Source organism: Maniola jurtina, chromosome 23, assembly GCF_905333055.1.
Source record: "Maniola jurtina chromosome 23, ilManJurt1.1, whole genome shotgun sequence".
Lineage (NCBI taxonomy): Eukaryota > Metazoa > Arthropoda > Insecta > Lepidoptera > Nymphalidae > Maniola > Maniola jurtina.
This window is the reverse complement of record NC_060051.1, coordinates 9,631,591-9,658,061: the sequence shown is the minus strand read 5'-3', so window position 1 is coordinate 9,658,061 and position 26,471 is coordinate 9,631,591. Positions and strand designations below refer to the sequence as shown.

General features: G+C 37.5%; 1 protein-coding gene and 1 long non-coding RNA gene across 3 annotated transcripts in view; one reads left to right on the top strand and one right to left on the bottom strand.

Moving 5' to 3' along the window:
• Positions 1-26,471, bottom strand: part of LOC123877274 (calsyntenin-1) — a 224,475-nt gene that overhangs the window by 34,965 nt on the left and 163,039 nt on the right. The gene's annotated exons all lie outside the window — the stretch shown is intronic.
• Positions 693-21,966, top strand: LOC123877287. Its single transcript, XR_006798553.1, has 3 exons — positions 693-836; positions 10,632-10,637; positions 21,951-21,966. It is a non-coding gene; the product is annotated as an uncharacterized LOC123877287 (long non-coding RNA).

The following is a 26,471-nucleotide window of genomic DNA, read 5'->3' as shown; positions in this document are numbered from 1 at the left end:
TGCTGTTTGGAATGGAGATAGACTACGAAACTAACGGGATTAACACATAGGCTACTTTTCATTCCGGATAGTAAAAGAGTTCCCACGGGATTTTGAGAAACCTAAATCCACGCGAAGTCGCGGGCATCATCTAGTATTAGACAAAAAATAGGATTTCATTTCACAGTACCGAACAGAGTAAGCCGAGCGGATAAAAGGCTAACAAAATGGCGGACACGGGCGCAATATAAATCCAAACACGTAACTAGCTCGCATTAAGCGTCCGTTGCTCGCTCGGCGCCAGTAACGAGCTGTCACGGTAATGTAAAGCGGTATTGAATTCCGAAATTAAATGAAATGTCTTTATTTCCTGCACCTCTTTTCCCGTGAGGAAAATCCGTCATGGATACCAGCGGCCACGGGGGAACACAGATGTACTAGCATAACTTGGGTCACTATAATAAAATAATGTTAAGACCAATGACCTCTACTAATACATTGTACGCTGGACCTGCGATAGGGTATTTGACAGCATGTAAAATATTGGATCTATTGATGTCGTCTGTATTGAATATGAATTTTGGAAACCGACTATATAATTTTAAGAGAAAATCGACAAAGAAAATGATTTTTGTTTACGTGGGTCACGTGATCGTAAACGACTGTGATTGGCGGAATGGTTGATGACGTCAAATGCTTGTAAACTCGTAGTCTCAACAGTAGTCAATGTTAACCAAAGTTTACAGGCAAGTGACGTCACGATGACGTATGAGGCGCCATATTGTCAGGAAAGCGTTTTCGCGGGATATTTCAATACTCAAAATTTTTTGTTTTGGTTTTTCTTGCACTATATGTATGTTATGGAACGTACGTAGGACGAAGGTTCTACGCTATTTAGTAAATTTTTAATTAATTATAGAGTAACATTCATTTCTTCCTCGCGAAAAAAGTACACGGCAACGACATCATGCTTCATTCATTCATTGCTTCATTTTTATGTCACAGAAATCTGCGGAAAAAATCGTGCGGTGAAATTTCTGCGGTGGACAGGTGAAAGCGTGTCTTTGAATTTGTTGAGAGGCTTTCTTGAGATGTTTCTTACAAGGACAGGTTGGCAGATTGAATATAACTTATAATTTTAAACATAAAAAAATCTGGAATTATTTCTTTTGTATGATGTTTAAAAATATATATTATTAAAAATATGCTCCTGAAAAAAGCATATTACACAACTGAAGATTACGTAAATGATAAATGACATAATATTATCAAATCTTTGAAAAGAGCTACCGCCGAGTTTCTTGCTGGTTCTTCTCGGTAGGAAAGGCGTTCCGAACCAGTGGTAGATGCATTTGACGATTCAAAAGTACTGGTAAAAGTTTAAAAAAGTATTATAATTCATTTATTTATTTAATGACATACACAAATTGGCATCCGAGACGCCGAGACCTTAAAATAGGCTCCCAACGTGGGATTTCCGAATTCATATGCCTTTTATTACCCCTATTTGTCCCGCTTGCTTACTGGAGCATATAAATATTTCAACAATATAACTCATAACCGCCTACCCACGTAAAAAATGTAACAATTTATTGTATTATGAGTATAACCAGATATTATTTTGTTCTATATTTGTCAACGTACATATTTAAATGAACTCGATATAAAATATGGGGTACAAGATGGCTACAAGAGATATTTATGTATGACGCAAAGCTAAAAATATGATGAAAATGTTTATTTTAGAAACGAATGTGTAGGGTCCTCGTGTTATTAAAAGCTTTGTTTTTATTGTTTGCGAACCGGATTTAGATAAAAGCGTTTTGATATACTTACAGGGAAAATTAAAATGCAACTCGGTTTCCAAAGCGACTGTCTTAGCTTATGCAATCTATTACAGAGATTAAAAACCAAATGTAGAGTCACCGCGAAAAATGCCATTTCTCACTATTTTTTAACCCCCGACCCAAAAAGAGGGGTGTTATAAGTTTGACGTGTGTATCTGTGTATTTATCTGTGGCATCATAGCTCTACGAATGAACCGATTTTAATTTAGTTTTTTTTTGTTTGAAAGGTGGCTTGATCGAGAGTGTTCTTAGCTATAGTCCAAGAAAAGCGGTTCAGCCGCAAAGTACCTGTATCTTATAAAAATTAAAATACTATAAGCAAACTTAATTTACAACTAACCTATGCCCGCGACTTCATCCGCGTGGACTACACCCCATGACTGACTGACTGATCTATCAACGCACAGCTTAAACTACTGGACCGATCGGGCTGAAATTTGGCATGCAGATAGCTATTCTGCCGTCCTAAAGCTAAAGTGTCGTTAACTACTAAAACCAAGTTTCGAGATATGATCAAAAAAGCGCAAATTTATTAAGAAATGATGCCATTTGATAACTAATAAACGTATACAAAACTTGAAACTATAGAAATGTAGAGCAAACAGAGCACTTTCGAATAGCTGTATTTTTAAGTTTCTAGAGTAAATAATAATTATAGCAGGAGAGTTTTGGCTTTTTAGTCTAGCATTTTTTCTAACAACGGCTTATGTTTACATAACTTAAATGTCGTTAGATTACCCTTTAAGACGTTTATGGCTTGGATTGCATTTACTTTTTTTATCTTTTTACGAAACTTAAAAAAATTATATAATTTCTAAAGTAAAATGACTCTAAAAGACTTTAACGACATTATATGTTAGGTTATGATCCTAAAAACTATCAATAACAAAACACTTAAATGCTGCTCTTGTAATTTAAACACATTTTAGTCTAGAAGAATAAAAATGATTTGTTTACAGTAGCGTTTTTTGGGGAGACTTGCTAAACTAAAATGTGGCTTATTACAAAAGATCGCACCGTAGCGACGTTTTAGGTTAGCATTGTTTATAAAAATTTGAGGTTTTCCAATGAAAGTAACGGTAACTACAACATTATTGAAAGAGCGTCAGTCCGAAAGTGCCCATGCTCGTCTAGAATCTACGTTATGTACCGATGAGCAGTCAGTGATCCCTGTTCACGAGCTCCTCCAGTCCGGGAAACACACACAAGTTCGTATTTCCGTCGATTGACATGCCACCCCAGAACATGCTCGATCCCCCGCCATATTCTACTCTTTCTTCTATGCAAGCCTGAGCAAATCGTTCGCCTTGTCTTCTGTACACTCTCTTTCGCCCGTCATAACAAAATAAAGATACTCTTGTCTCATTGGAGAAGAATCCAGCCCTCCATTGGTCGAGGGTTCAGTTGACATGCTCACGGGCAAATTGCAACCTTTCCCTGCGATGCTGTGCAGTTAATTTCCGACCTCTAGCAGGTACGCGGACCGCAATTTTCTTCTTTCGCAACCTCCTTCTAATCGTAGACGTGCTCACTGTAGCTCTGCGAACTTCTCGGAGCTGCGGTTGCAGCTTAACGACATTAAGGAATCGATTGCGCGAAGAAGATATCACAATAAAGCGGTTGTCTCTTTCGGATGTGCAGCATCGTTGACCTGATCCATGCCTCCGGATGTAGCCCCCAGTCTCTTGAAACCGTTGGAATACCCGCTGCACGGAAAAACGACTCAAATTAAGTTGCCGTGCCACATCACATTGTCGCATCCCTGATCGCAGTAGTACAACCCCTTGAGCGGCTTCTTCAGCAGTAGTGTCCACCTTGAGGGTTAGTTTTCTTGCAGTTAGAGTTAACGTGTGTCCTCTTCAACGTTTAGATGGTGAATGACCTTATTTTTTACTTATACTGGCCATTTTATAGCCCATGAAGTTCAAACAAGTCGTGGTCCCTATAATGAGGATTTTTGCAACATTTTCTTTGACGTACCGTATTCAGAAGGTTTATATCGTTTATGAAATGTAACTATTGTTTGATAAAAGGTCGTTAAACGTTCTTTGCATTGATATCAATACTGTTTGAGTTAGATGTACGGGCTTGGTAATATTACAGGTTAAAGCCTCATTTTCAGATAGGTGCGATTTTTGTGACGCCGAGTGTAGTTTAGCATTATGAAATCGTAGTTTGTTTGCTTGCTGAAAAGCTACTTCATTTTATACACATAGAAAAAACAATTTTAAAACATGAAATGTTTTTGCCGTATTATATACATATATATTACAATAAATATTTGAAACAACAAAAAGACACGCCTCTTACGGCCGGCGAGTCTTTTTGTTGTTCCTGCCACTAGTAGCTAGTTCATTATTGATTTATTTTAATATTAACCATTAATTAATATAAATATAAATAAAGATTGTCGCAAAACGGAACACTAAATGGCTGCAACTATAAATAATTTCAAATGCATGTTTCGCGCTCTTATAAAAACAAATATTTGCTTACTTCGATATTTTGACCGCCATCGTGGCAAAATTGGCGGGAAAACACTGAACCCGTGCGCCACATCTACTCCAGAAAGCTCTCGCAGGCGCACTCAGGCGCACTAATGACTAAATTAATTCACAATAAAGTTACAACCTAGCGAGATGCGGGAATAGTTAAAGACATTTAAGTTATGTATTGCGGGATAGAGTCATTTCAGTCTAGGAAGCAATATTTTTTTGCAAAATATAACTAAACTGTAACGCGTTTATGTGTGATTAAAGACATTTTAGTCTAGCATTTTCGTTTAAAGACATTTAAGCTATGGAATTTAAGAAAAAACCTTGTAGCAATAAAAATTAACGCCGCTTAGAGACATTTTAGACTGGCAATGTCAGTTAAATACGTTTAAGTATTGTTATTATATAAACAGGTAGTTACTTAACGACGTTCTTCATATTGCTATATCAAAAACTACAGCAGCTAGGAAAATACCGGTTAGATTGGTCGATAGAAAAAAAAATTCTGAGTAAGATAGTGTTAAAAAGTCAAATTTGACCAAATGTTGGTTAACGACGTTTTAGCTTGAGGAGGGCAGTATTATGACGTAGACATCCCCTAAGGATTCTTGATAATTCAACACTTGAAAGGTATAACACAGGGGTTTGAAATTCGTGCAGTCCACACGAAGACGCGGGTATAAACTAGTATGCAATAAGTCGTCTAGTAATCAAAGTGGCCGCAGTGACAAAACATTCATGTAGATTGCAGAATAAAGTCTATTTTATAGGCATCGTAAACTCTCGCCCACGCTGTAGACACCCTGCATGAATACTTAATACGCTCTCAGAGTGTCCGACACTTCAGCCAGATTGCACTTGAAATACTGCCACTAAAAGAGTGTACCTACCTACTACCTGGCACTTTCGCAAATCTTTTTAGTTTTATGCTGGAACCCCCGCAGGTTACAGACTTCGACCTGTAGTTCATATATATTTATTTGTAGTTCATATATTTTTATTTGTAGTTCGGCCTGTAGTGTATGTAGTGTAGTTCGGTCATCGGCCTGTAGTTTAGATTTCAGGCAGTTTTTAGGATTGTGGGAAGGCTTCTGCGCCATTCACTCTATTTAACAAGTGTAAATTAAAAATTTATAACACCCCCGACGATCCAAAGTATTTCAGTTTTCCAAAGCATCATTTTCAAATAAATAATTATGTATTTAGGCAACGTCCATCTTGACAGCGTGACATTTGTCTATTGACATAATATTATGAACCTAACGGTTATCTAACCTTCTTTTCTACAAGAAAACTAGAAAAGAGCTGATAACTCTTAAACGGCTGAACCAATTTTTTTAGATTATAGCTAAGAACACTCTCGATCAAGCCACCTTTCAAACAAAAAAAACTTAATTAAAATCGGTTCATTCGTTTAGGCGCTACGATGCCACAGACAGATACACAGATACACAGACACACAGATACACAGATACACACGTCAAACTTATAACACCCCTCTTTTTGGGTCGGGGGTTAAAAATAGCCTCTACCATCTTGTCCATAGACTTGTGTGTTCTGGAGTGGAAACCGCGTACCGGTAAGCGCAGTGTGGGACGACCTCCAGCCCGCTGCACCGATGACCTGAAGAAGGCAGCGGGGAGTGGACGGATGAGGAAGGCCGAGGACCGTGTTTGATGGCGCGCTCTTGGAAAGGCCTATGTCCAGGTAGTGGACGCATACAGGCTGATGAAATGGAAAAAAAATTAGAGAAAGAGTTTGTGTGTTGTGTTATGATGTGGAGAAGTTTAAGTTAATCCTATACCTACTATTCTTATTCTTTATTCTTTATTTATTTATTTGTATTCATGTCTTACATCATAAAAAAATAATATTACAACATGAAGCCCCGTCAGGGCGCTGCAAAGATAACATTGAAAAATTCTTGATTAATTAATCAATCTTAAAAAAGTATTGATAAATAAAAGTGCATTACAAAATTACTATAAACAATTTGATATATCGTATTATTGAGGTCATTTTATAGTAAGTAAATAGCTTCGTACGTGCCCGTGGAATTTCAACTATCTTTGCACATTCCCGTGGGATTAAGATATTTTTGCGGAGTAAATGCAGCGTCTATCTCCAAGATCTGTTCATCGGTTGAGAAGTGAAAATAGAACAGCAATCCGACACGACCGGAGATATACCGAAATATTTTTCTCTACATAAAATAACAGTAGTGCGGCAAAAAAGGCTGAATGTTTTCATTGGAATGATTCATGCCAAAGAAAATCTCCTTTTGCCCCTTTTTGAAAAGCCTTTTCCTTTTTTACAGTTTAGTGTTCTTTCTCAGGGGCGGCGTATAAGCAGCCTTTTTCATTTCCACTCATTGTAATCATGGCTCCCCCATAGCCGTGGCAGGGTTGTCAAAAGCTGAAAAAACTTTTTTACACTGTTTGCTTAGCTATAAAGCTACAGTATTACATTGTTAAGTTTGATTGTTATAGTTTATGTTATTTTTTGTTATCTAGGGTACAATAAAGTGTATTTCAATTTCTACTTGTTTTCAATGTATTTAAATCCATACAACAATATTATTATAACAGCGAATAGTCCAATTACATTTTTACGGAGGGGTGGGCCGTATAAATTCAAACGATTTTGATCGAACTTAACCAAGATCTAGTTACTAATAAACCAGGGATTGTGAAAAGTAGACCATCATTGCTCATATTATAAACTCGAAAGTGTGTTTGTTTGTTGGTTTGCTCTTCAATTTTTATTCCGGACCTCATTACTTTTACAAGAACCAATAGATAGGTAGAATGTTCTGGATGTTTTATCCTTTAATTCCCTAAAGGCAATTATTATTCTTAACAATCAAAATGTACATTTTTTTTAAATGCGCTTCCACATTGTGACAACCCTAAAAACTAAAAATAGTACCAAAATGAATGTTCCATCACTCTCTCCTGCAAACATTATACTGTTATTCACAAAAGTAGAACACAAGAGTAACTTCACAAAAGCATGTTTTGGACAGCCCTGGGTATTTATACCTATATAAGTAGTTATAGGTAAACCAACTCTGAACTCATGAGCTGTTATGACTAGGGTACGGTCACAATGGACTTCATGTTGGACTATCTACAGTGCGCTGCACAAGTTTTGCCACACGAATATTACTCTGATATAAACGTGTTTAATGTTTGTTTTGTTTACAAATATGTCACTCGATTTTAACTCTTAAGTTGTACGTGTTTTAGAGTTTAGTTTAGGTTATTTTTACAGAGTTCTGTGTTGTGAACTGTACGTACAGTTCATCATACAAGTTTTGCCAGTCAAATCATAGAGTTCTCTTAGTTTATTTCTACTGTTTTGTGTTGTCTAGTGTAAGTACAGCTCACTGCATAGGTTTATAGGTTTTACCAATAGAATTTAGCACTTGCGCTAAGTCTTTAGAGTTTATTTAGGTTATTTAATTTTTATGGTGTGTTAAGTGGCCTAGTGTATAGAATAGGCATAGGTTAACTCTAGCACGATACCAGTGTTGTTAGTCGCTTTCTCTTTCATTTAAGGTTCGATTGTGACAATTTCTAGTTTTATTTTCAACTAATTTTCTCTTTTGTTTTTAGTGTTTTGAATGTAATTAGCACTTTTCTCTACCTATTACGGTTCATGAGATTTAGCCCACTGACAGACAGACGGACAACGGTGGCTTAGTAATAAGGCCCCGTTGGCACCCTTCTAATACGGAACCCTGAAAAGCAGTTTGCTTTGAAGGCAGCTTTAAGGGCATAAGCTTCCGATTCAGATACTTATGTAAAAAATATACTTGCATTAACGGTGAAGGAAAACCTCGTAAGGAAACCTGTATTCTCCAGAGTTCTCCATAATATTCTCAAAGATGTGTGAAGTCTGCCAATCCGCACTTGGCCAGCGTGGTGGGAGATCCCGTCCTCAGTAGTGTAGCAGGTAAATGTTTTCCCAACCGAGCTCGACGTTTTAATGAACCCATGGGTCCACATAGTTACGAGTATATGTATTATAACGACAACGACCCCCCATTATGTGTGAAGGGGCAAATCAAAGCGCATCGCTCGTGCATTATTCATTCACGCAATATGCTACGGGGATGTCCGCCATTTTGCATATCCACTGTGCGTTATGATGACTGAGAGAACCGATGCTCTCCAAACTGAATCATAAACATTACTCTCCATTTAACAACTGCAACACAGTTTTGTAACTAACGCAGTTATTACCGTACTCTGTTAAGGCAATGTAAAGAGATATAAATAAAGAATTTTATTGGTAGATTATTTTGACGATTCAAAAGCACTTGTAAAAGTTTAATTGAATAAAAATATTTTGAATTTTGAATTTTTTTCATTTTTTTCCATCATCAACCCATCGCCGGCTCACTACAGAGCACGGGTCCCCTCTCAAAGTAAGAAGGGTTTTGACTTTTGGATATTTACTACCACGCTGTCCAAGTGTGGATTGGCAGACTTCACACACCTTTAAGAACATAGAAAACTCTCAGAGAAAATGTAAATCCTACTCAGTATTTATAGATACACTAGCTTATGCTCGCGACTTCATCCGCGTGAACTATACAAATAAAAACCCCTATTTTACCCCCTTAGGGGATGAATTTCAAAAATCCTTTCTAAGCGGATGTCTACGTTATAAAAGCTATCTGCTTGCCCGATTTCAGCCCAATTCGTCCAATAGTTTGAGCTGCGCGTTGATAGATCAGTCAGTCAGTCAGCTTTTGCTTTTATATAGATACCTACCTATATATAGACGTCAACGCTTCACACTATCAGTTATCACACACGCTAATATTATAAAGGCGAAAGTTTGTTTGTATGTATGTATATGTTTGTTACTCTTTCACGTAAAACCACTGGACGGATTTAACTGAAATTTAGAATGGAAATAGATTATACCCTGGATTAATATATGGGCTACTTTTTATCCCGGAAAATTAAAGAGTTCCTACGGGATTTCGAAACCTTAATCCACGCGGACGAAGTCGCGGGCATCAGATAGGTAAGAATAAGATACATCAAGTGCTTGTTCGACCCTTTAGATAAAACGGAACCTTTTTCCTATGCAAAGGACCGCCAGGGCACCCCGGCTATTATCGAGACCAATTCTAGTGAAAGATTCACGCTTGGCTGGAAGGGCGGATTGGTTAGAAGCACCGCTTTCAATGGCAACTGTAAAATATTTCTTTTCTTCGACCGAGTAGATCTATAGTAATTTACGAGGGATATGTTCTTCGTCGTGTTGCTGTGACTTTGAAGCTTTCAGGATAAGTCTTATATCCTTTTGTGGTTTTTATTAGCTTTAAACAATTCCGTATAAAACGAGAAACAGTAGAGTTGTCCAGTCCGTATATTATGTACCTATATCACGGCCATTTTGAAAAACAAACTATGCGTGAAGAAACAAAACATTATACAGGTCCCTTTGGGTTTATAGGGGTCAAAGCCACACACACAGAAAACCTTTATAGGGGGGAATTCTATCGACCTTTTATCGCACATATTTTTTGCAGGGTGTGATCACGACCTTCACAACCTTGAACTTTGGCATCCTTATGTGGTCGACATCCAATCCACTCGTACGAAACGATTTTGCTCAACGTTTCTGATACGAACCGTTGAGGCTCGATTTATGCTAGAAGCGAATGGAAGCTTTCTAAAATTTAACACAACCTATACGTATTGACTTCTATCTCCACCACGTAAAATAGAAACGTCTTGCCCAGACGAACAATTCGAGGGCTTTTTTTCATTTTATCACCACTCATTACGACAGCTACTTTCAGTCGTCTCATAGAGGTCGATGCAAAAGAAGGCAGGAAAATCTTTGTGAGAAAAAACGAGCAGCTTCAAAAAATGCAAATGATAGTTAAAAGTAGGTACAGATTACAACTTCTCATTCCGAAAGCTCTAGAGACACACTTTCGAAATAATCCAGCAAGAAACCCCACAATGAGTGCGAGGCTAAGATATTGTCTGCGCCGCATCACGCTCTGAATGTCGGTGATGAGGCAAGTGTGCCGTCTGCGACAATGCGCCGCCATTTGCAAATGAAGCCCTCCACAAGATGGTGGCACACTTGACAGACACAGAATAATGTACTACTTTAGCATTTACTGACTTGAAACAAAATGTTTTTGTTTTGCCAAATGTGAGTAATAATAAAACAGAGTAGGTACATTGATGGACAGTCTCTTCCACATTTTCAACTGCAAAACATGCAGTTAAGTATCTGCTTTTAGTTAAAATAATAATAAAAATGACCACGAAAGTAAAACGTCACAATTAGTTACAAAAGATTGCTTTAGCAATAAAGCCGCCTTTGCACCCTCATGTGTAATTTCTTATGTATTTTGTGTTGTTAAATGATAAATGTGACCTGATTTTAAATGATAACCGCCGCCCATGAACATTTGCAGCACCAGAGGTTTTTTTTTTTTTTAAATTACAGACTAGCGCTTGGCTGCAATCAGACCTGCTAGCAAGTGATGATGCAGCCTAAGATGGAGCGCGCTTGCCTAATACCGTACCGCCGATCTTAACCACTAACCTATTACCACTTGTTAAATTCTGAAATAGGTACGTCTGAAACACGTCTTGGTAAATGAGAGGCGACACTCCAGTGACCCACTAAGGTAATTGCGGGAAGTATAAAACGACGGTAGTTTGCAAAACCACGCAGAATCTTTGATAAACTTCCCCAGCGAATGAATATCAACCATATTTTCTAGAGTATAAAGTTTATTCTAGCGTGTTTTGCGGGTTTGCGGGTTCTTAAGTCTTTTATGGTCACAACGTATGAATACATAGCTTTTCTGCTTCCTTAGATACGCAGAGCCTACGCATTTGAGAAAGTTAAACTAGTATTTTTACGGATTTTCTAACCTCAAACTACAGTACGCGACAGGTCGAGATGGCAATCGGGGTGGAGACGCCCCGCACACCCGTTTAACCCCCGCGGAAACCCTGTGCGAGATAGTGAGGGTAACGTACGGGTGTGCGGGGCGTCTCCCCGCCTCATACCCCGATTGCTATCTTGACCTGTCGCATACTATACCTATTCATTACCGGCGAGTTTCTTGTTGATCCTTTGCGATGAAAGAAGTTTTCCGATAGATGTGGGCCATACGATGGCAACCCCCCACCGGAAAGCGCAGCGCTGGCAGACCACCACTAGGCGGACAAGGGAGCCGCTGGATTCAGGCGCCGCAAGACCTTCGCGTGTGGAATTCTCTCCAAAAGACCTATTCAGCTGTGGATATCTATGGCTTGATGATGATGATATTATCAATGCGAAAGTATGTTTCTTTTTTTAAAGAATATTAGCCACGCTGATCATCATGACTAATACTCCTCTTTCCCCTCTAATTAAGCGTAAAGCTTGTGCCAGGAGTGGGTACGACAATAGTGCAACGGGTGGGGTTTGAACCGCCGACCTTTCGGAATTCAGACCGCTCCTCAACCGTTGAGCTATCGAGGCTCTAGGTTTCTTTATGGTTTGCCTTTATTTCACACTGAAATCATAGAATACTATTACTACGGATATACGTAATGTAATTTTTTGCATGGGTATAATTAAAGACATGGACAGTGACAATTATATCTACTACTTTTAACCCGAAAAAGTTCTCACGGGATTTTTAAAAACCCCAAATCCGATTCTAGACAATCCATAAAACTGACTTAACAATAAACAAGTTCTAGAAACCACGACTCTTTGATGTGGTATCGATTCTACAAGTTAATAACCTACTTTGATCTACAAGACCATTGGAGAGGAAACTAAACTTAAGTAACAGTAACCACTAAGATTCTTACTATACTTGTCTTGTTAGATGCACTTCAAGTTAAAGCCTTGTCGAAAGCTTGTGCTACTTTATGTACTTGCTAGTATGAATTATGTACCTAAATGTTTGACCAAAGACGGTTTTAGCATACCAGCCCTAAGCGAGATTTCTAAGGCGCCCTTTAGCAAAGCGAGAGCGATTTTATTTGAGTTTAGTTGAATAAATCACTACCCATATTATAGGTAAATGCCATGGTATGTCCTTTAAACTCACCGTAACGGAGCAACGGATTGACCTGATGTTTTTCCATGAGTAATGGGCATAGTTGAAGACCTGGACAGTGATAAGCTAGGTAATTTTATCTCGGAAAGAGTTCGCACGATTGAAAATCTAAACCCACACAAACAAAGTCGCGGGAAACACTGTCGCTGTCAGACAGACAGACACAGCGGAGGCTTCTAGTAATAGAATTCCGTTCGCACTCTTCGGGTACGGAACCCTAAAAATTAATGGAAACTGACTTAAAATAAAATATTATTGAAATGTACGAACATTTTACAGCCAATTTTTTCATAACAGTGTTAAAATATTACTTTGGGAGCCATAAACCTGAATTAGGTTTGCTCCAAAGCTACGTTTTATAGGCATCTCTGGTTTTATTACATTATAAAAATTACTATTGCGATTTTACTGTTGACAAAGAACTTTTTGCAACTTTTTTATGCGCTACGCCGAACCTTTAGCATTAATTTCAATACTTTTATGAGTATTTCTTTTCCATAGAATTCATTATTTTAATTATTTAAACAAGCTTTTTATAAAAGCTTCAAGGTTTTTAACATCTTAGTAAAATTAATTTCGTCATCATCATGATCAGCCCATCGCCGGCTCATTACTGAGTACGGGTCTCTTCTTAGAGTGCGAAGGGTTTAGCCATATTATAGGTAACTAGCCGATGCCCGCGACTTCGCCCGCGTGGATTTAGGTTTTTCAAAATCACCAGGATAAAAAGTAGCCTATGTGCTAATCCAGGATATTATCTATCTCCATTCCAAATTTCAGCCAAAAGTTTTCACCACCACCACCACTCTTATTTTATGGTAAGAAATACTTATACTAGTAAATCAATTTCACAACTTAGCTAACCACAATGAACGTCAATTCAGAACCAACCAACAATGGAGATCGAAACTACTTGAAATGAACTACGAAACGAAACGAACTACAGCAAACAGCAAATAGGATTCCTGCAATTTTAACAGACAATAGACGTCCAACTACAGGTATAGACAGGCCATACCTGCCGACTTTATAGCGGTCTGGATTCAATTTAAATTATCTTCAGGACGCAATCAGATGTCCATTACATGCCGTACCTATTTCTAGGGTTCCGTACCTCAAAAGGAAAAAAGGAAATCTGTCTGTCCGTCTGTCAAGAAACCTATAGGGTACATCCAGTTGACCTAGAATCATGTTTGGCAGGTATGTAAGTCTTATTACAAACGTAAAGGGAAAAATCCGAAAAACATGAATTTATGCCCAAAAAAAAATTAAAATGTGTTCATGAACAAATAATTAGTATTTTTACTTTCAAAGTGCGAGTAAGTGGGATTTCATACCAAGTGGGATATTATATGAATATCATATATCTACGATTAAACCTGTAAGTTTTACTCACGTAAGTAACTAAGTGAGTGAATAAGTAACGTGATAAACTTACGATAAAACTAAAGTAATCACTCTTTTATCAAAAAAATTACATATTTTTAAAATTGCATTACATAATTTCAGCGAGAAGCTACTTATTTAGTAAACTAAGGAAAACTAAACCATACCTATCTCTTTTCTATATACGTATATTGAAAAGAGATATACAATGGAAATCTGAACAATGGAACAACAGCAAATAGGGTTTCAACAATATAACGGACGATAGACGTAAAATAGATACCTATTGGTACGGCTAGGGAGTATTGCCTTCATAGTGGTCTGGATCCAATATAAATTAGGTATATGCTGTGTGCACTTTACTTGGTAACCTGTACGTCCTTCTGAAGTTGTATTGAGTTTAATAAAATATGTAGATCTATTTCTGCAGACCAGACATTTACCATTATTACAAGTGTAAATTAAAAATTTATAACACCCCCGACAAGTGAAGGTTACAGTGACTAGAAAAGAGCTGATAACTTTCAAACGGCTGAACCGATTTTATTGGATTATAGCTAAGAACACTCTTCATTAAGCCACCTTTCAAAAAAAAAAAAAACTAAATTAAAATCGATTCATTAGTTTAGGAGCTACGATGCCACAGACAGATACACAGATACACACGTCAAACTTATAACACCCCTCTTTTTGGGTCGGGGGTTAAAAATGTATTTAGGTATAGGGCCTACTGGTTGACACGTCCGCCTCCTATTCGGGTGATCGAGATTCGATCCCGGGCATGCACCTAACTTAAACTTAAACTTGTAATATGTAACTTTTCGGAGTAATGTACGTTTACCCTTGCTTTAACGTGAAGGAAAACACCGTGAGGTCTGTATATCTGAGAGTTCTCTATAGGTAATATTTTCAAAGGTGTGTGAAGACTGCCAATCTGCACTTGGCCAGCGAGCCGGACTGTGACCTAAATCCTTCTCATTCTGTGAGGAGTTCCGTGCTTAGTGAGCCATCATGATGATGATAATGATGATTACTAAATGTCAAGAGGTACTGACATGTATGCATTTTCTTATGTTATATTTCTCTTATTTCTTCTCTCTAATCTACCTCTGTAAAGAAATATATGGAATCTGTCCTTGCTATGACCGTCAACTAAACTCAAAATTAAAAAATTTAAATAGGTAAAAATTACGACAAAACGCTTCCAGAAAAGGTACATAGTGCCTCGTCCTTTAGTTTGGTTCGTCTTGGCGGCGGGGGCACTACCATGCCCTCTGATTTCAAATTAGAGCAACAAATTATTCAATTAAATTTACAACTCCTTACAATAAAAACTTTACTGTTATTTTATTTGTACAGAAACAAAAGGTAGAGAAATTTCAAGGGAACAATAACTGGCAGCAAGCAGAGCATGATTCTGTAGAAATTATTTTTGATACAATCTCACAATAAGAGAGTTTCCCGACTAACTACAAAGTATACAATACGCAGGTACTAGGGCTTGAACTCCGGATATCCGGTTTTGGCGTAACTCCGGAGCTTCGAAAGATTACAGATTTGTTTGTAAAACTGGAGTTATCGTGAGCATAACCGGAGTTTCGATTTTTATATTTTTTCTAAATGTCGAGCTTTTTCAGCGGTTACATATACAGTAAAATCTTCATAAATTATACGTATGAAATTAGGTAAGTAATACTTACCCAATTATTTCATCGCTGGAAAACAAACCTAAAAAATCTTAAAGAAAAATTATTACTAATTAATTTTACCAGGTCGTAACTCGTAATATAAAGTTTCCTTTTCATTTTTATAACTGATTTGTTTTATAGTTATATTTTGTTTTCATACTTAACAGACTTGAATATTGAGCGCAAGAAATATTCAAATTAAACACATTATTTAATCTCTTTTTTTATATGAAGTCCAAGCTCTAAGTCCGGAGTAAGAATTTCGAAACTCCGGAACTCCGGACTTTTAGCGCTCGGCATTAAAACCCGACTCCGGAGTTGAAAATTAGTTCGATTTTCAAGCCCTAGCAGGTACGCTCAACTCAAAACAACCGCAAGAATAGTGTAAACAAAATAACCGCAGGCAATGCAGCAAAGTATGACTTATAGTGGAAACTCTTATAAATGTTGTACAATTTAACTGAACAACTGAAACAACTTGGCAGAGCCATCACAAAAGTTAACAGTTGCAAATGAACTTTAAAAATGTACTTGACAAAATGGTTTCAATTGAGAGCCAGAAACGACAAATACTCTACAACTTCACAAAGCTTGTACATATAAATAAAAATTATGTGGTGAAGATGTAGGCCTCCAATTCGGGCGGTGCGGGATTCTATCCCGGGCACGTCCCTCGTACATTTTGTTCCTGTTTTTTTCTTTAAAAAAAAAGAATATATGCCATGCTAATCATGACTAATACTCCCCATAACGGGTGGGGCTTGAACCGCCGACCTTTCGGGATTCAGTCCGCTCCTCAACCGTTGAGCTACTGAGGTTTTTGTTTCAGCATTGAAGGAAAACACCGCGAGGAAACCTGCGTGCCTGAGAATTTTCCTAAATGTTCTCACATAAAGTGAGAATATTAATTAGAAAAACTTTAAGATTAAAAACATTAATGATTCCAACCTGAAAGAAGTGCGTTTAGGCACTCTTAAAAATCCGGTCAAGTGCGAGTCGTTAACTTTTAAATTTTCATGGCGGCCATTTTGAAATTTTTATTATAGCCGCAATAGAAATATACACTCTGTGAAAATTTCAACTCTACTTATTACGGTTCATGAGATAAATACAGTCCGCTGATAGACAGACAGACAGACGGACAGCGGAGGCTTAGTAATAGGGTCCCATTGGCACCCTTCGGACACTGGAGCGTGAAAATAAAGAACACTTTTGAAAACCTAATCTCAGAAATGGGCTTTTTAGGCGTTCCCTTACAAAGCCTAATTGAAGCTGTCCGGGACACGCGCGGGACGCTAATTAAGAACTGCCTCCTAATAGCTCCGAGTTAGTGTTCACTTCCAGAACTAAGAGAAAAACACTGGGTAAACGCGAAAAACCAAGGCCAAGTGCGATTCAGACTCGCGCACTGAGGGTTCCACAAGTTTCGGATTTTTTCCTTTACTTGTGCTATAAGATCTACCTACCTGCCAAATTTCATCATTCTAGGTCAATGGGAAGTACCCTATAGGTTTTCTTGACAGACACGCCAGACGGACAGACAGATAGACAGACAACAAAGTGATCCTATAAAGGCTCCGTTTTTCTTTTTGAGGTACGGAGCCCTAAAAATACAAGCTAACCATGAATAAAAACCCGTCAAGTGCAAGTCGGACTCGCACACAATGGGTTCCGTACAATTGTACTTACATGAATTATTTTTTACATTTTGAAATTTTTATTACATGTTACAGCGGCAATAGAAATACACATTCTGTGAAAATTTCAAATCTCAGTCTCTAGCTATTATGGTTCACTAGATACAGCCCTCTGACAGTCAGACGAACGGACATCGGAGGCTTAGCGATGACTGAGTAATAAAGGGTCCCAATTAGCACCCTTGAAATACGTCCACCCCTAAATAGAAAGATTACCGAATAATTAATTTACTGTTCAGTGTTAGGTATGTAATAAACTGTGCCATCTCCCAAATTATGCAGCAAGCACTGCAAATTGCAATGCACTTTGATGTGGTTAAGATCTAACAGTTAGGAAGTTACTGAACGCGTTGTGGGTTTGAATCTAACACTAACTAGTAGGAACAGAACTTTGCATGACAAATCACTTAATGTAGCTTGAATGTTCATGTAACCAGTTAACAAGTGTAAATTAAAAATTTATAGCACCCCCGACAAGTGAAGGTTACAATAACTAGAAAAGAGCTGATAACTTTCAAACGGATGAACCGATTTTCATGGATTATAGCTAAGAACACTCTCGATCAAGCCACCGTTCAAACAAAAAACTAAATTAAAATACACAGATACACACGTCAAACTTATGAGCCCTCTTTTTGGGTCGGGGGTTAAAAAGCTGATTGGTCGACTGAGCATATTAGATGGAAACCGGGCCTTACGCAAAGAAGTCATAAATTATCTTGAATAATTTAAAACAATATTATTCTCCCAATTGCCCGGGTTAAATTACTCTTTTCTTCGTTACCGCTAATAACTGAATTGTTTGTAAAGTGCTTTTGTGGAAATGTAAAAGCAAATATGAGTACGTTATATTAAAGAATAATATTTATATTACAGCTTTTCTAGCACTGTGCTGAGTTAACAGAGAGCATTATTTTCCAGCTTAGCTATCGTACAGTTCTGAAACAGACATACATTACTTTTAATTACACTAATTTTATAAACGCGGAAGTATTTCCGTCAGTTTTTCACCTTTTCACTGCCCATTCTAATTTTCAAAAATTCTGGTAAAGAAAGATTCCCAGATTGAAAAAAAATAACTAAATCCACGCGGACCAAAGTCGTGTGTTTTGGCTAGTATTTTATGATATTTAAATAAATAACGTAGAAATAGTATTATATAATACAAAGATCATTTATCATAAGAAATGGTTTTTATACCGTTTTAATTTATATCGATAGATTACAGATAGATCGATTGTAGAAAACGGACGTTTGTTTGGAAATGATCTTACGTGATTGAGATACTTTGACGTAACTGCGAATGTCAATAGAATCTTTAAACCAATTACATATTTTTGAATTTATTTAAGAGGATACTTGTCAACGAGCCCCCGTCGATTTCCTACGTATGATATTATTGTTCTTATCTCTATTTGCCCTGGTTCGTGCATTCTCGGTTCCTAGATCGGTACATTTGTGATAACCAATTCAAATTGCTGTGATTGGCTGAATTTACCATGTTCTTGCTGCGACAGTGAGTTTGAGCCACTAGCGGAACAATGTTAGCCGGTCAGAAATGATTGCAATTAGTCAACCTGTTTGACGTCCGTGTTCTGTTTTCGATTACAAAAAAGCAAAAATTGTTGTTGCAATCATCAATTTTAGCAAATAGTGAAAGAGAGTCGGCCAATCAGAGGTCACAACTACCGCCACACTTTCTGTCAAACTTTGGCAGTAGGCCTGCTGAGTAATGAAAACAAATTTTTCATTCTGTCTAGGTGTAGGGTAGGTGTAGGGTTGCCACCTGCCTCTTTTAGATTTACAGGCTACCACCATCAAAAATACGGGGTTTAGATTTGTTTACGGGAGACATTGTTTCTTATATATTGTTGTATTATTGTATTGTTTATTATTGTATTTGAAGAAATAGGCGGTGGTTCTCTCTGAAAGCTTATTTAGGTATTTCAGTTTATTTGTATGTTTTGTATTTTTTCTCTGTATGTTGCCGGGTCTTGATCGATGAACTGTGTTTGCAATGTGGTTTTAAATAAAAGATTATTTATTTATTTCAATAGTTTTTAAAAACTCTTCATTTTGTAAAATAAAATGTTATACATTTCATGCATACAATCTTTGCATGTTAACTTAAAATTACATTTAACTTGTAATTCCACCTTCAAAGTATCAATACCATGGCCGTAGCCAGGAATTGATTTCGGGAGAGGTTTTATCAGGGCCGGAACTGAATCCTGTCATGAGGAAAAATACGTTCGCTCAACTTTATGGGCTAATTACCTGGTTAGTTGAATTTCGCCTTTCAATTTGATAGTGGAATAAAATACAACAATGAAAAAGCGCAGCGCAGTGAGCGTAAGTGTTTTTGGTTCAATACAGAAAAAAATAAGTGAAAGGGAAACGAGTTTAGCCATAGCAAGATACTTCTTTACCAAAATTTTGATACTTACTATTCAGAGGTAACTTGCACCCCAGAAACGAACATAAGCTTTTTATCCCGGAAAATCCCCCACGGAATTTTTTAAAACCTAAATTCATGCAGACGAAATTGCGGGGCATACACCAAGTAATACAAATTCAAAACGCGAGTGAAGCGAGCGCGAAATGTTTGATATATTTCCAAAAAAAAATTGGTAAGCAAATGCAAGAAATAGTGTACCTAAGTATTATTTTAGGTTTAGGTTTTTGACGGTCTCCCAGACGCAGTGGCCATTTCTAAATTTCTGGTCTGGTGGGAGGCTTGGGTCATGGCTAGTTATATGGTTAGTATGGCCCTACCGGCCAAGAAATTAGACTGCACTATTACCACTAGGAGAGATTAAAGTCAAGGGCTAACTTGTATAAAAAAAGGCTTAGATCCTAAAACCAACCTCCGCCTCTTTGGCTACGGCCATGATCAAAATCGAGTGGGTTTCGGCTACGCAGGTATTATTCTACGCATTGTCGCACAAGGAAAATATGTATTCTTTCTACTGGACATAACGTCAGCGTTTGGTTTCGCAAGCCAGCCCGGCTGAATTTGTAAAAAACCGGCCAAGTGCGAGTCAGACTCACGCACCGAGGGTTCCGTATTCGGGTATTTTTTTTCGACATTTTACACAAGAAATCAAAACTGTTATGCATTAAAAAAAATATGCATAAAAATAAATAAAAATCTGTCTTAGAATGTACTGGTAAAGTCCTTTCATATAATAACCCACTTGATTTAATATTTAGTTACTTTGAAAATTGAAAATACTAATATTTGTTCATGAACACATGACAGACGAAGAGACGGACAGACGGACAGATGGACAGACAGACAGACGGACAGACGGAAAGACAGACAGACAGACAGCGAATTGATCCTATTTCCTTTTTGCTTTTGAGGTACGGAACCCTAAAAATATTTAGTTTTATTTGCCCCATATTTTATTTTCATAATTATGTATCTGTATCCTGAAATACCAACCAGTAACCAGTAAAATACGGGGCCTCTGGCAACCCTACTCGGAAATCACTGTCACATTCAAGTTAATGTCAAATATTTTGTTTTCGATTACAGAAAGCTGCATCAATCATTATTAAAATATTTTATTTGTTGTGATTGGCTGAATTTTTGAGTTTCAGCCAATAAACAGACTGTTTGCCAATTAAACGTCATAACAATATAAATGCCAGAAAGTTTAACCAAATAAAACAAACTTAATGAGAACTTAGTGAGAATGCAAACGGCACACAATTTATAATACATATTATGTTAGTCGTATATAATAGATATTATAGTAGTCGTTCACTTTGGTAATAGTCAGATTGTCATCAGTAAAATTGATATTGGTTGATGTATCGTAAATTATTGTTTCGGTGACAAATATTTTTATAATCTATTTATCTTTGAACAGAATGGAATAGAATGAAATGGAATGGAGTACAATGATAAATTTTTATTCCTGTAAACTTTTAGGTAAACTTCAAAGTGTTTTTTGGTCAGAAAAATTTACCACTGGTTCGGAATGCCGTTCCTACGTTTCTAGGGTTTCGTACCTCAAAACGAAAAACAGATCTCTTATAGGATCACTTTGTTGTCTATCTCTCTGTCTGTCGAGTGTGTCAAGAAAACCTCTAGGGTACTTCCCGTTGACTCAAAACCATGAAATTTGGCAGGTAACCTAACTGCGTAATTTTGGGTAGTTTTTTTAATCGATAAAGAAAGTTTGCGACATTGTTCAATAAAAAATTTGGATTCCAACTCCTCAATCCTGATGTTGCAGGGGACCTGACTACTAAAGCTAATGGGATTTAAAAAGTGTCGATTATTAATTGATATTGAAGGTATCTATACCAAGTAAATACTTTGTCGTTGACCTCAACCCTGATGCTGTAAGAAATTGCATTCCTAAATCCTGGTGATCCCTCGGAATTTGAAAAGGATCATCCGTTTAAATGTTCTTACGTGATACAGAAACAAGTTGCATCCCGGGGACGGGCTATTACGGAGAGGCAACTTTTGTTCTGGGAAATGAAAGGATCGGGATTTTCAAAAACCTAAATCCACGCGAGCAAAGCTGTGGGCATTAGCTAGTTGTAAATATATTTAAAAGCTACTATAAGATAATAAATAAGGTACTTATTTCCTTATATTTTTATTGTATGGCAGCGCGCGGTTTTAAATTATAAATTGCACGTCCTGTCCTTTTCTGTAATACATTTTTTTCTCAATATCTATCGCTTTATCTCATAGCAAGAGTCCGTAAGACATAATACAGTGAATATAGGCAAAATATACATTTTTTGCAGTTTCCACGTCAGTACCTGTCGAATTTTTCTAACAGTGTAAGCAGCAGAGTTGAGTTTACCATCAAGTGTCGATATGTGGGTGTTCCATAGAAGCTTTGCATCTAACGTTATACCGAGAAACACGGGGTTCTCCTTTATTTTCAACATATGATTATTAATCAATGAATTTATGTCATTTAAGGTCCTGGTATTGGGCAGTGTGAATTGAACACACTTAGATTTCTTTGCATTTGGAATTGATTTGGAAGTAAATTGTTAGCAATAAATCAGAGAGTGACCTGTGATATGGCATTACATATAGTATACATTGTCAAAAATTATAATATTAAAGCTGTGCGTATTGCGTGAGGAATTGCGTATTGCGTGAGGAATAGGTGCAACTTGCAGGGTTTGATGCATGCGCTATTGCCAGCAAACATGAGACATATTTTTATCTACAGGCAACGTCTGAGTAGGTAACGCATACGTCTAACGCAAGTTGAAATGTACCAGTGTATTTAGTTAGACCTATCGACAAGTTTAGAGTCGGGTGTAGTTTAAATGTGGCCCGTGTGCTTAGACCAGTTTAGACTGTCAGTTTCCGCCCCCCGTCACCGTCGGGGGTTGGTCGTCCCCCGCACCTCACCACCCCTCTTGCAGAAATCGAGACAGCACGAAATTTTCAAGATTTCTGGGTGTAATTTCTGGTTTTCGTAGTTCCAACATAATTATAACAATATAAAATATATAACGATAATTTTTTTACTGCATGATATTCATTAAATTTTCTAGGTCTGTGGTTTTTCCAAATTTCATTAAATTGCTTCGTTGTCTAGAAAAACGAGCACAAAGTTGGGCCTTTTTTTAAAGAAAAATACAAATCTTTGAACCCCTGTAATTTTAAAACTACATATTTTTAGAAAAATCTAAAACACCACAGACACAGATATTAGTTTCTAGACTATGTCTGCAAAATTTCATGGACTTTGGTTGCTTAGTATTCAAATGAAATGGGAACTACGATTGTATGGAGTAAGTGACGGAGAGAGCTCTGTTAAAGCAAATCATATTACCTCGAGGCTCACGTTTACGTTTAAAATTATTTTTAATGAAAAAAAAAAAACAACGTTTAAAACACTGTTTTGAACGCATGCTTAAAATGCCAAGATTGCTCGTACAGCTATGTTCATTTCCATACTGTATGATAGCTAGACTGCGTTTTTAATCATAGCTGGTTAGCGATCCCTGTGTGCGCAGTAATTCCGAGATGCATAATGTTCGCTCTATTCTCCCGGGAGATTCATTACACTTTCGAGAACCCGCTCGTAGTTTTTAGGGTCCCGTACCTCAAAAGAATAAATAAACCCTTATAGGATCACTTCGTTATCTGTCTGTCTGTGTATCTCAATTATGTGTCAATTCGGGGGAATCAAAACCTACAGGGTACATCCCGTTGACCTAGAAACATAAAGGCAGGTAGCTCTTGTAGCAAAGGTAAAGGAAAAATCCGAAAACCACGTGGTTACATCACAAAAAAAAAATAGTGTGACGCGACTAAATAATTAGTTTAGGAACTAAATCACATCAAGATGGCGCTGTTCATTAACAATGCAGTGATGTGAACTGTTAGAGCTATAAATTGTTTATACTGATTTGAGATTTCTTGTACGATGGTAAGGAACCCTTCGTGTGGGAATCCGATTCGCACTTGGCCACTTTTTTGTCTCTGAGCTCGCATTCAAATACTCTTGCACAAAGCGCAAAAAAATATAGAGCTTATTGGACATTTTCTTGTAATAAAACCCGTGTCTCATCTGTGTATTCCTTTTGGTGTGGTTCTGTGTAAAAAGTTTCATAAACGTACCTATTCAGTTTTCAATTCCAGTGTGTTATTAATTTCATGATTAGTATTAGATCCTGAGAGAGGCCACCGAGGGGGTTTTAATAGGTACAAAACCATTTCAACGCTCAACCTGTTACGGTTCACGAGATACAGTGTGCTGACAGACAGACAGACGGACGGACGGACAGTGGAGGCTTAGTAATAGGATCACGTTGGCTCCCTTGGTACGGAACCCTAACAAATCTAGACTTCAATACATCAACACACTAAAACCCTATAACCGTCAAGTCAAGTATTCATTAAAGTCGCTCTCCGCGCTGAGGCACACATTGACGCGATTTTCGTGTGAAATTATTTACAGCGCCCTTACATGTGCCATTAGACCGCCATTACGGCAGCCATCTTGCTGAATTACATTTGTGCCGATTTATTTTGCCGCAAGATTACACTAACGATTTGTCGCACGACCTAAAGTTGCTCTACGTAATTTTGTATGGAAGCTACGAATGGAGGAGGTTTACTGAGTAAAACCATAGAATAGTCGTCTGTTTGATAGTAGGAGAACGGAAAGCGCAGCCCAGTAGGTGGACAAACGACATCAAACGTATTGCACGGAGCCGCTGGAGAGCGGCGGCGCAAGACCGTGGCGTATGAAAGTCCCTACGAGAGACCTATGTCTAGTTATCAATCCATTGATTTACATGTTATTTGTGTATTTAAGGTACTTATGTGTATTAATTAATTTTGAAGTTCTGCAGCTTTGGCAGACAGACGGACCAATCCAAATTCACCTAAGTAGATTCGAAGACCTTGGGTCCATCTTACCACGCCTTTAGGAGTTGGTTTAGAGTTTCATCATCATCATCATCATGATCAACCCAGCGCCGGGCCACTACTGAACACGGGTGTCCTCTCATAATGAAAAAGGGTTAAGCTATAGTCTGCCACGCTGGCCCAGTCCGGATTGGCAGAATTCACACACCTTTGAGAACATTATAGAAAACTTTCAAGCATCCAGGTTTTACTCACGATTTTTCCTTCAATGTTAAATCAAGTGATATTATTGCTTAAAATGCATGTAGCTTCAAAAGCTTAGAGTTTAGACAAGATAAAAAGTCTCAAGTATGGTCGTACCCTTAGCCGCCTGAGGTTGACTTTGCGTTACAGTAATGGGCGTCTTAAGCTTAAAGTGGAGCTTAATGCGAATAATATTGGAGACATTTCTAGATCTGTACATACTAATGCTATAATTACTGTCGGTAAGAGGTCCGTATTTGGGCGCCATTTAATCTATTTCATAGCATTAATTGAATCGGCGAACAAATAATTCCTCTTCATTTCCTATCTCGTGGGGAATTCGAAAAATCCATCCTTTTGCCTTGACTACATTATAAAGGGAACCTATGTGCTTACAGCTCTAGAGGTCCAAGAGTTTGGGCTGGGCGTTGATGAATGAGTCAGAACTTTCCATTTATCTTGACCCCATTCATCATGATCAACCTATTATAGGCCCACTACTAAGCACGGCCCTTAAAATGAGAAGATTTTAGGCTATAGTCTGCCACGCTGGTCCAGTGCGGATTAACAGACTTTACACGCATTTAAGAACGTTATGGCGAACTGTCAGGTATTCAGGTTTCCTCACGATGTTTTCCTTCGCCGTAAAAGCAAGTGATTTTTAATTGCTTAAAATGCATATATGTAACTTTAAAAAGCTAGAGGTGCGTGCCCGGGATCGAACTCCCAACCTTCTGAATAGATGGCCAACGTCTTACTCACTAGGCTTCTATGTATTTTTCACATACTTATTGATATTTTTGCGTCTTTTAGAGCGATAATATCCAAGTTATACTTAAGCTATAAATTGAGAAAAGGTGCGATAAGGCGACGTGCTGTGGGAGGTGAAACGCTTCGTTAAAATATAAACTAGCACGAAAGAATTTAACACGGATATATTGCTGTTTCTAAAAATGTTGATTCTGATGTATAAACGAGGTTTGTTAGCAAGTCATCCTATTTGCAGCTCGAAGGCAAGTGAACTTAACCTGAAAAAAAAAACCGGCCAAGTGCGAGTCAGAGTCGCGCACTGAGGGTTCCGTACTTGGATATTTTTTCCAACATTTTGCACGATAAATTAAAAACTATTATGCATAAAAATAAATAAAAATCTGTTTTAGGATGTACAGGTAAAGCTCTTTCATATGATACCCCAATTGGTATAGTTATCTTATTTTGAAAATTGAAACACATTTTATTTTAATTTTTTTTAATGATGTAACCAAAAATTGACGGTTTTCGGATTTATTCCTTAACCTGTGCTATAAGACCTACCTACCTGCCTTTCATGATTCTAGTTCAATGGGAAGTACCCTATAGGTTTCTTGATAGACAGACAGACAAAACAGACAGACAACAAAGTGATCTTATAGGGTTCCGTTTTTCCTTTTGAGGTACGGAACCCTGAAAATGTGTCTTGTAGAACAAAAAATTAAGTACAGGCACACAAGTATGAGTCATGGACGACGCGCGATGGTACAGTATGGATATATCTATCAGTATGGAGATATCTATATAATTAAAACTTAGTAATGGATAATTGTATAAAGATTTGTAATTTACTGAGTGCAATGTAACATACGTGAAACTAATTAGGATGGAGGAGACATACTATGTGTAA